Source organism: Cyprinus carpio, chromosome B25 (genome assembly GCF_018340385.1).
Source record: "Cyprinus carpio isolate SPL01 chromosome B25, ASM1834038v1, whole genome shotgun sequence".
Taxonomy (NCBI): domain Eukaryota; kingdom Metazoa; phylum Chordata; class Actinopteri; order Cypriniformes; family Cyprinidae; genus Cyprinus; species Cyprinus carpio.
In genome coordinates, this window is record NC_056621.1 from 12790858 (window position 1) to 12803360 (window position 12503).

Genomic DNA, 12503 nt, shown 5'->3' on the forward strand with positions numbered 1-12503 from the left:
ATATGGGATTCTGTACTGATGTTAGCATTTGATTTTTCATTGCTGTAAAGACACATTGACTTTGTTATTTCCATTCAGTGTGCTCTTAAACTTTTTTGTCTTTTGTAATGTTTTAATGCCTCATACTGTAGCTCTCTTCTTGTGTTCAGATTGTTTAGACTAGATGCATTTCCTTAGTATTTTTGAAATATTTTCCTCTATGTGTTTTCCACTGTAGAAACAAATAATAAAGAATATAATAGATACTTATGCCCATCAGCCACGTTGTGTCTTGTTATGAAACCTCTGTAATATGCTTTTCAATTATGGTTAAAATCTTTGGATATTTCCCCAACTAAACACACACTGGAAATCATCAACATTCTTTTTAGTCCTTCTATTAACCACACAAAAAGTCACAAATTAAATATAAATATTCATATTTCTCATATTAAATAATATTATATTTTATAATAATGATGTATTTATCATAATATAATTATTAATAATGATATCAATAATAATATAATGAACATCATTTAAAATAATAATATAATTTAAAATATAGGATTTTATTATTTTATTGTATTATGTGTGTTTATGTATTTATTTGTACCCTAATAATAGTAGAAAATAATGAAATATGTAAAAAATAATTAATATCATTTAAAATAATAATATGTTTAGTATTTTATTTTAAGTGTGTATATTGAAAAATATATTTGAGAATTTTATTATATTATTATAATTTATTTTGTAATTTTTGCCAATAGGCCAGGCCCTTCATACAAAACCCCTTTTAGTTTGAATTCTGATTGACTGGAACACACTAATATACAAGCTCTAGAGGCTCAAAGCAGGAAGGCAGGAGAGAATCAAGTGATAGTCCTAAAGAATGGCAGGAAAAACAGCAGCAGCACCTGATGGGCAAAGACAAGGAAGGATTCTTTTCTGGAAAAACAAGGCTATTTTGATGAGGTATTGTGGCAAATATTTTGTCAGGAGGCAAACATTCTTTGCTTTCTAATAACATCTCTACAAAGGAAATCTCGCCTCATTGCTTGACAAGTTTATGAGGGGTTGTAAACTGGGTCGACATTTTTAAAATTCACCCTCACTGTCAAAATCATCAGTTTAAACCGAAGTATTACTAGAGTTTCACTGCAAGCTTTTTCTTGATGGAGACTGCCAACATAAATAAATCAAAAACCCACAAAACTGTGTGGCTAAATTCCATTCATTCACACGCATACAGTCATTCAGAAGATGATGTTTGGAAGCACATACATATATTGTTCAAGCCCTTTCAGCGCAGTAATTCACAGGGAGCACAATCTCAAAGAAACACCCTTTAAAAAAAAAAAAAAAATAATACAAAAATATGCCACTGATTCTGCACATTGAGTGTCAGTTGTGTTCTTCATATACTATACATATCTGTAAAAAAACAACAAAAACATTTGATATAGATTCACTACTGTTCGGAAGTTTGCGATAAGTACCCTTTTTCTTCATTTTATTTTATTTAAAGAAATTAATACTTTTTATTTAGGAAGTATGTGACAACAAAAAGTTAGTGTTTGACTTTATTTTGAACCTTCTATTAATCAAAGGATCTTGAAAAACACAAAACTATTTTAAATATTGATAATAAATGTTTCTTGAGCAGCAAATCAGCATATTAAAGCCTGGAGTACTGACACTGAAAATTCACTACATTTAAATAATAATAATAAAATAAAATAGTATTTTTATTTAAATAAATACAGTGGCAAGAAAAAAAATCTTTCAAAAACATTAAAAATATCTTAATAACCTCAAAATCTTGAATAGTACATTTCTCAGTAAAAAGAATCATGTAATATGAAAGCATAACTTTTAAAAGGCATTCATTATTCTAAAAATGTACAGTGCAGCTAATTAATACTTAAACGCTTTATTTGGTGTGGGATATAATATTTGAAATCTTAAAAATTGATCATTCTGTAACAACCTTTAAAAACTCAAGAGAGTTTTTCTCAGGCAGGCTGTAGTAATCTAAGTGACCATGGCAAGGCCAGACCCAATCTAAAACATTTACATCCAGCCATTTTGGACCTATTCATTTTGGGCAAACAGTTAGAGTACACAATGTTCTTCTCCCAACGATAGCTGCCCAAAATCATAGTTTCTGTGAAGCCCATTAGCTATTCAAAGGGTTCTTATGCCGTTCCTTGTCCCAAGGCGCGGCAAGCCATCTTGGCTGTGGGGACTAATTGACGGATCTTCAAATGCGTCGCTAATGTTGTGAGCATCTGTAGAGAGAGCCGATGTAAATCAAAGCTCACTTGTCTTCTTTTAAAGTGTCCATGATGCATGATGAAGAACAAGCTCACGAGAAGTTACTTTCATACCAAGTAGCCTTCTGGTTGGTCAACATGGTGAATTCACAGAAACAACTTGAACATGATTCCCTATTGAAATGACTGGATTTCTGGCTCTGAGAAAAACTCCCTTGTGAACAGTTGTAAAATGTGGACTGAGGAAAGAGAAAAGGTGGTACAGTTTGGGGTCATTGAGATTGAGTGATTCAGTCTGCATAACATCCTGGTCCCCTCTCCAAAGGCCAGCTTCTAACAGGCCCTTTCCTCTTTAAATAATAAGTGCACTTAGGAATTTTATATCAGCTGTATTACCAAACAATAGGAGAGAAAAAGATAAAGATGGTTACCTATATTAATTCTGGCTGCTGCACTGAGGTGCCTGGACAGAGAACAACAAACTTTTGAATCCCTGGTAGATCACGCAGAGTAAGAGGAAAATTTCACATCTGCAAGGCTATGGATACTTCTCTCTCAAGTATTGACTTTGGAAAATTAGCACACTTTGGGGGTTTTCGCTGAGGAGAAGAGGAATTTCATCTGCTCACATTCCCATAGTAATCTTTTTTGAGACTTAGGTCAAAGGTCAATCATGTTTTCTGGGTGTGTATTTTCTACGCTGTGTAATTTTTGTTTATTTAAACGCCTGTGAACTATCGGTCCATACTATAACAAATATTGTTATTGTAGAGATTTTAGGGTTTGGCACCCGATGGGCAAAGACAGGAAGGATTTTTCTGGAAAAACAAGGCTATTTTGGATGAGGTATTGTGGCAAATATTTTGTCAGGAGCAAACATCTTTTTGCTTTCTCTAATAACATCTCTACAAAGGAAATCTCGCCTCATTGCTTGACAAGTTTATGAGGGGTTGTGAACTGGGTCGACATTTTTAAATTCACCCTCACTGTCAAAATCATCAGTTTAAACCGAAGTATTACTAGAGTTTCACTGCAAGCTTTTTCTGATGGAACTGCCAACATAAATAAATCAAAAACTCCACAAAACTGTGTGTGTGGCTAAATTCCATTCATTCACACGCATACAAAATATTCAGAAGATGATGTTTGGAGGCACTTACATATATTGTTCAAGCCCTTTCAGCGCAGTAATTCATAGGGAACACAATCTCAAAGAAACACCCTTTTTTTTAAAAAAAATAATAAAAAATATACCACTGATTCTGCACATTGAGTGTCAGTTGTATCCTTCATATACTGTACATATCTGTAAAAAAAACAACAACAAAAACCTTAGTGATATAGATTCACTACTGTTTGGAAGTTTGCGATAAGTACCTTTTTTCTTCATTTTATTTTTATTTAAAGAATTAATACCTTTATTCAGGAAGTATGCATCAACAAAAGTAGTTTTGACTTTATTTTGAACTTTCTATTAATCAAAGGATCTTGAAAACACAAAACTATTTTGAAATATTGATAATAAATGTTTCTTGAGCAGTAAATCAAAGCATATTAAAGCCTGGAGTACTGATGCTGAAAATTCACTACATTTAAAAAAATAATAATAATAATAATAAAATAAAATAGTTTTTGTATGTGTGTATATATATATATATATATATATATATATATATATATATATATATACAGGCAAGCAAAAAAGAAACATCTTTCAAAAAACATTAAAATATCTACTGACCCCAAACTCTTGACATTTCTCGGTAAGAGATCATGTAATATGAAAGTATAACTTTTAAAATGTATTCATTTTTCTGGAAAATGCACAGTGCAGCTAATTAACATTTAAACGCTTTATTTGTGTGATATAATATTTAAAATCTTAAAATTGCTTCCATTTTCCAATAACCTTTAAACCTAAGAGAGTTTTTTTCTCAGGCAGGCTGCAGTAATCCAAGAGACCGACAAGTAGCCAGGAGAATCTAAAATATCTTACATCCAGCCATTTTGGACTCATTCATTTTGGGCAAACAGTTAGAGTACAATGTTCTTCCCAACGATAGCTGCCAAAATCATGTGCTTGTGAAGCCCACAGCTATTCAAAGGTTCCTCATGCCTCCTTGCCTAAGGCTTAATGGGCGACCATCTTGGCTGTGGGGACTAATTGACGGATCTCAAATGCCGCTAATGTTGTGAGCATCTGTGAGAGGAGCCGATAAATGTGCTCACTCTTGTCTTCTTTTAAAGTGTCCATGATGTATGATGAAGAACAGCTCACACAGAGTTAAGGTTTCAAACCAAGCAGCCTCTGTTGGTCAACATGGTGAATTCACAGGAAACAACTTGAACATGATTCCTATTGAAATGACTCGATTTTTGCCTGGAGAAAATTCTCAGAACAAAGGTAAATGTGACTGAGAAAGAGAAAAGGTAAGCACAGTTTGGGGTCATTATATTGGAGTGCGATTCAGTCAGTACAACATCCTGGTCCCCTCCAAGGCCGCTTAACAGTCAGTCTTTTCTCCTCTTTTAAATATTGCGATTGAGATTTACATCAGCTGTATCACTAAATAACAGGGAGAAAAGATAAAAGATGAACACTATAGCTATTTCGGCTGCTGCACTGAGGTGCTACTTTGGACAGAGAACAACAAACTTTTTTGAATCCCTGGTGATCACGGAGGTAAGAGGAAAAATTTCATCTGCAAGGCTATGGATACTTTCCTCTGCTATTGTGACTTTGGAAAATTAGCACATTTGGGGGTTTTCGTGGCTGAGGACCAAAGGAATTCGATCCTCTCACATTCCCCATGTAACTTTTTTTTGAGACTCTGTGGTCAAGGTTCAAGTCTAGTGTTTCGTTCCTGTTGTAAAGTTGTCATATCTTTGCTGCTGGTCACAATTGTGTTTTTTTTTGTTTTTATTTAAACCCTGTGAAAACACTTCTAAGTAAAAGTTAACTACAGGTGCATGGTGACATCGATTTTAGTGGGGCATGGATAGACAATCTGTTTACATTCTACCACAACTGTGGTTACTTTAGGGCCATGGTACGACCTCATGGTGCAGGCCTTTATTACAGAATGTAGTTAGTTGTTTGATGACAAACCCCCTCCTAGTAACTAGAAGAACGACCTGGGGGTGGGTCTGATTAATATACCTCGCTGGGCACCTGGTGAAAACAAATAGCCCAGTTTCGGGTTTTGGTAAAATGACCAACACAATCCTTATTCTGTAAAATTAATACCTGATGATGGACAGCAGCTCCTCCACTGCCTTTTATTGTCATGACCCACAACTTATTATTATTGTTCGCCGAGCTTGAGAACTTCAAAAGAGATGCCTGAGTGGACGTCACCTGCACGGTTCCCACAACATTATTCACAGAGCGTAGCGCGCTGAGGGAGAGTAGAGAGAGAGAGAGAGAGCTATTTCCGCCTCACCTCGGACGATAACCAATTTAGCAGCGGGGTTGTAAGCAAAGGAGACCTGAGAAAGTGTTTTACAGTTGGTAAGTTTGCGAAAATGCTTTTATGGTTTTAATGAATGTGCATAATTAGCAGACTCTTTGCATGTCTACAGGTAACTAGCTGAGGACAACAAACGCTTTTTGCGCCTTTAAGCCCGGGCCTGTGGTGGTTTGTATGAATTTGATAACTTTTTTATTACAGAATGGTTTTTCTAATTGTCCGTAAAACTACTTATTAGATGTGTCCTAATTGTATAGCTTGTTGTAATCCTTTTGACTTTCGCTTCTGCAATCGTTTAAAAACTAAGCAACTTAATGCAGTTCTTAGCACTGTCGCGTGATGATTATGTCGTAATATTATGGCGAGCACAGTACAAAACTATATATAAAAGACCTTAAAAGTGCTGTGCTAACAGCTAAATTATAAGGTTGCGGTTATATTTGTACTTGCTGGTCTTTTATTTCATCTTGAGCGGCAAATCTGTCTTAAATATTCCAGGACGCGCAGGAAAGCTGTGGGATACAGGCAATTCGTCCGTGAATATGTTGGATTTTTACGCGGGGTGTCCATCTGCTGGTGCTTTTAATGGTCACCCTGTTTTCTCGGAAGCCTTGCTCAGCCGGTTCTCCAATGGCTATTATTATCAGGACAAATAGTTAATGGAAGATTGGAAATGCGGTATCATGGGAGAAGTAAGTTAGCTTATCATTTCCCAAGGTTTTTCATGTGTGTCAAAATACAGTAGTCAACATCTGAAGTGGTATCAAAAAAGTTCATCAAAGATGTCCTACTAGGACAAGAACGCATTTTGGTTTTAGGTTTTTAGGACAACTTTGATGAAAGGTTTTTGATTCACTTCGAACTAGTTGACTACGGTAACATACCCAGCAAACAAAGCTAGTTTGCTGATACTATAGGATGACATGCAGACATGTAGCCTTTGTTAGAATGGCAAAAAAAATTCTAACTCTTTGCACTGACATAGAATAAAATGATAAAAAAAAAAAAAAACTAAATAGAATAAAATGGATATAACAATGTAATTTTTTTTTTGTATAGTTTTTAAAATTGTTTAAAAATTTCTGAACAAGCTTATTTGTTTATAAACTTCAGTGGGTATTTATATGTTCATATAGTATATATTTTTATAGTAACTAATCATGTTGGAGAGTGACTAGTTACATTACAAAAATAACTCTTACAAAATAAATGTAATTTGTTAACCAGTTATAGTTACCGGAGAAAACCAAAATGTGTAATTAAAAATACAGTGCACTTATAACACACTCACCACACATACAGATTTAATTGATTTCTTTCCATAAATTGCAGTGACTGCTCCTAAAATACGAGACACCACTATTTTCAGGAGTACAGGAGAATAGGAACACATGCTTACGACATTTCGATAACTCTTTATATTACCCAGGGTTATGTGTGTTATCCTAGATATTTTTAACACAATTTTTTTCCAAGGCATTGTTAGATGCCAGTGTTACCTAGCACCGTAGCTATACAAAGATTTGATTATAAGTGAAATTATTAACTATTAAACTATATCTTGTTATGATTTTAAATCTGTATTAATAACCTTTGGAACAATCTCAAAGTACAAATAAGAATTGGTGAATAAAGTCCTGAGTGTTGTGGGTGGCTGTGCTTTGTGAAATTAAAATTATTGGACATTTTAATTCAAGATGATGAAGGATTTTGAGAGTTTTAAGAATAGTGAATTTTTTACCCTGCCTGACTTAAATGTTTGAAAATGAAACATTAAATGACGATAATTAACAGTTAAAATACATTCTAATTTTAGAAAAGTAATCAATAAATTTCAAATGTATTAAAGTTACTTTATTTTAATAAAGTAGCTAATTGAAATAGTACAGTTACTTATTACATTTTAAATAGAGTAAACTTGTCACATCTGTAACCCAGGTAACCTTCCCACACTGGCTAATAACATACGTTTTAATATACAGTTAGGATGGTAAAGACATCAAGAAATGTCCAAAGCTATTCCAAACTCTTTTGCATAGCTTTGACCCAACAAACATAGCCTATAATAGAAACAAATAAATAGCCTACGTTAAGGCCCGTTCACACACCATAGAAACGTAACTATAACAGGATAACTATAAAAGATAACACCAACGCATATTAGCGTCCACACAGCGACAACGATATCTTCTGTTTATTCTCTAAGACGCACGCTCGGCGCCGGCGCGCTTATAAATTCTCGAGCGCAATTTACAACAGGATGGATTGCTGATTGGCTGTCAATTTTTTATCGTTCATCAGCTGGAAAAAAAAAATCTCGTTTTGAAAGTGATTCCAACGATTATCGCGGTTTTTTCTTTGTCTTTATCGTTGAGGAGATGAACGGCGTTGTGGTGTGGACGCTGCTGTTCTTTAATACTAGAAAACGATTTTTAGAACTATATCTTGATTCGTGGCTCTTGATAGTTTTAGGTCCTTGGTGTGAACTCGGGCCTTTACTCTGAAGAGTTTATTCCACTTACTTAATATGTTTTCTTTTTTAAGTCTACTTTTCCACAACGATCCCCGTCAGCTTCACACGTTGAGAGTCTCCTGAGGGACTCTAGTTTGTCGGGGTTGTCAGGGGAGCAACGCCACACTGCCGTGTCCCACTACCGCCTACGAGCCTGCGCTCAGCAACGCGCGCAGGACGCGGGTCTCAAGTGGTTCTGGTGGCAGCGGTGGAGAGGCGGCGAGGGAACGTGCGAGCGTGCGTCATGGTGGCCATCGGCACACGTCACAGGAGTTACGGAGACTTCCAAGGACAGTGCGGGCTCCGCCGAAGCGCCCCTGGCGATGACGATCCGTTCCCTCGTCATCAACCCGCTACATGTCCGACGATAGACCGGCCGTTTCCGGGTGAAATTATTGATGTTCTCGGAAGCACGAGAGCGGGACAGTGCATCTTAAGTTTCGAGGTGCGTCACAGATTAACTCCTCTCTGAAGGAAAGTGCGTTAAAGTTACCTAAACTGAAGGAAAGTGCGTTAAAGTTACCTAAACACCATATAATATAGTATTTATATAAAATGTTTATATTAACAATTTATTTAAATCTATGTAGGCCTATATTTGTATCCTACTTTATTTATTTATTATAGAAATTTATCCCCCCAAAATCCAGCAAACCCTACTTTTATCTTTAATTTTCTAATATCTTTAATTATTTCTTTAATGATCTTTTATCTTAACAAAATGGTGCTGCTCTTCAGTGGTGTATTGTGCTCTTGTGCTCCGCATGGTATGGTGTTCCCCTATCACTCCTCTAGGGGGCGCTATCTGATGAACTTTCACGAGGCGTAAGAAGGCAGTGTGAAGCAGGAGATGCACACCTGGCTACCTTTGAACAGCTCTACGCTTCTTTGGAGGATGGGCTGGACTGGTGTTACGCTGGTGTGCTCATGGACGGGACGGCACAAATCCCTGTCGTAACTTGCCACGAGAGGCTTTGGTGGTGGCACCGACCTGGCACCTGGTGTACGGAGCTACGGCGTTCGGGACAAAAGTCTGGACCGGTTTTGATGCCTTCTGCTTCACTTCGACAATTTAGGTAATAATGTTTGTATATATTGTAGTGGGGTTTTTATGTATCCTCCATATAACTTCATCTAGTCCTGGCTTATGATGACTGGTTTCCGTGAAATCTTGTCAGAGAAAACATTTAAAAAAATTTCATAGCTGTTGCTTTTAACTAGGTGTTTTTACATTTTTAAATGGGCAAAGATTAATTAATGGTAAATTTGGCTCAGGATACAGTACATGTGGCTGCAATTGCTCATTCTGGAAAATGTTCCTATTTTAATAAAACAAGTTGAGGATGACAAGTTTGGTGAACCAGCCAACAACGCGATTAATTATAAAAAATGGCACCTTCTTCCTTGTTTTCATCAGTCATGCATCATGTTTTAAAGCTGATTGCCTTGAAATGCCAGGTTGGGGTGTGTTTGTTTTTTTTGTTACCGGCTTTGGATCAATTATAGGCATTCATTTCTGAGGCTATTGATGTGACAAGTTACTTTATGTCTTTATTCAATGTCAGGAGAGGTCTACTTCCTGCAACCTCACATCAAAAACTAAATTTCACAGAGGCGCTGGAGGCCTGTCAAGCGACGGAGCTCGTATTGTCTAAAGTTGGCCAGTTTATACGCAGCCTGAGGTTTGTGGGACTGGACCAGTGTGATGCAGGCTGGTTGGCTGACGGTAGCGTACGTTACCCAATCATCCAAACCCAGGATGAACTGTGGTACATCAGGACCAGGGGTACGCAGCCTTGGCTTCCCTCCCAAAGCATTTAAAACATGGCGTATTATTGCTACAAAGCTCCACTGGTAAAAATAACAATTCATTTTAAAAGGTATAACACTTTTGTGAAAACCACAGTGAATAGTACTTCTTTTCTCTACACTACTGATATTCGAATCATAATAATGTGTTTGTATTGTGTCTTGTTTTGATTTAAATGGTCCAGGTAATTCCTACCAAATTTACACTGCAAAGGTGGCACAGAGGTGCTTCTGAAGTTGCTTTACACAGTTTAATGCTGCTCAGAGGTTGGCTTAAATGCATTTACACAGCAATATACATTGAATGCCTGGTATTAGGAGCTGAGGTAGGTCAGAGCTGGCTTAATTTAGTCTTTAGTGTTTTATGCAGCATTATGTCTTTACACACAATTTTGAGCAGGCACAGAACAGCCCTAGCTCAGCTGTGTAAAGATTCTGTCTAAATGTTCTGTTGGAAAATTAAATTTTGGGTTAAAACTTGGATATTTACACTTTAAAACAAACTTAAAACAGAATGAAGGTTTAAAACTAATCTACTGTGTGTGGTCATCACTTTTTATACAGCATGTATCAGTTGTTGTTTTAGGCCCTAAATCCTGAAAATTTGGTGGTGGGTGATTCTTTTAAACGCTTTTTATTATCTGATTGCTTGTATTATGTAGCATTTTAATGCAAATAATCAGTTAGTCGGTGCCATCTTCTGGTATTTGTAAATGCATGACTTATTACTATTATCTGAGACGTCGTCATCCAAAAAGGCCCAATTTCATGTCAATAAATGGTTTTTTTCCTAAGTAAACTATTCTGTACGTGGTTTACTTAAGTCTTTTAAAATGTTCAGACAACTCAATAAATGTCAGTGCGTATTTGTGTTTTTGGAACAAGTCAGCCTATCTCCCCCGTTGATAAGCGTGACATTCAGGTAAGTTTCTTATGCTGACCACAGGAGGCGCGCCAAAGCCACTAACGCTTCCGGTCTGGCAGTACGTGGGAAAGGAGACAAGGGCCCCCTTTTTTTGAGTGGGGGATCTATGACGTCACTTTGTAGGCGGAAAAAAGTCAATGGGATATTTCCATAGGCTTTTGGATTATTGCAAAAAATATAAATTCAGTGTTCAGTGTTCAATTCAGTGTTCAACCATAGCTCATGTAACTTACACGTCCATCGAGATAATCTTCACAAAATAATATGAATTCTGAAGCCTAAATACAAGCGCCAGAACTAAAAAGCTAAACGAACTACAGCACACGGTCGCTCGCCTTCTACGTCACCACCCCCAGCTTCCCACAACTCTTAAACTTATTTTTTAAGAAACATTTTCCATGATAATTATTTACTCTGTGGATCCACATTACATAATATCTATATATATAATATATATATATATATATATATTATATATAACGTTTATATATATATATATACACGTTTATAGCCTACGTGTTTTAGATAGTTTTCTTTTGTGTAATAAATAATTTTTATTTTGCTTTACAGTTGTTATTAAAGTTTAAAAAATACATATGTTTTATGATTGTGCCTGAATGATTGCATGGTGCGGATGCATACCCCTGCTTAGCGCGCTTACCTTCTGTGAAGCGTAAACTTCTTTGCAACCTGTCAATTTCCATCCTTATATGTCCTTTTTCACAGATGATAAAAGGAGCATAAGAGAGGGGGGAGCATCATTATAAGTCTGGGCATGTAGAGCCCACATGCTGGTCTACTTAGAGTTGTCAGGGCTAGCATGAGGGACAAAAACTCCCATCAAGTGTCTGTATGCCGTCAGGGAGGGAGGAAATAAATTATAATAATTAGGTATACGTGTTGAATGTGTTCAACTGAATTTATATAGAAAAACTGTTGAACAATCACTTAAAATTATAGGTTAATATAATAATAATATATATTTTTAAAAATGATCCAGTGGCCAATAGCATCAGCAAAAAATCTTTTTCCCAACATTAACTATATTTTTTCAAGTTTATTCTCTTTATATATTTTCTCCAGTTTTTTATTTTATTTTTTAATTTTTTTAACTGGGAGCTGACCAGAGAGAAATAAATGCACTATAGCAACCAGTATCTTCAAATGTTTTAAAGATGCATAAGTAAAAAAAAAAAACCCTGACACATTCTCACAAAATAGTTTTTATTAAAATAAATTATATTCTGTCAACAATTAACATTAATCTTGCCATGACACAGGCTCTACAGGTGATGAAGGGCATTATGTATTATTAATTACTAATTGGTTATTCTACAAACTGATCAACTGAACAAATTAGAAAACACTACAATCGAAAAAAAAAACCCACTATGAACTGATAAACAAACTAATCCAAAACTGCAAGAACACGAGGCTGTAAAAGCGGGTTAGTATGAGTTCCTGTTTAGCGTGATGGACGTTTAATGTCTCCGACAGTGCCTGTGGTCCCATTTAGCAACTTGTTAGCA

General features: G+C 35.9%; 1 pseudogene; it reads left to right on the forward strand.

Annotated features, from left to right (window-relative positions):
* Window positions 1-6411: 6411 nt before the first annotated feature.
* Window positions 6412-10098, forward strand: LOC122142464 (annotated as a pseudogene).
* Window positions 10099-12503: the final 2405 nt, after the last annotated feature.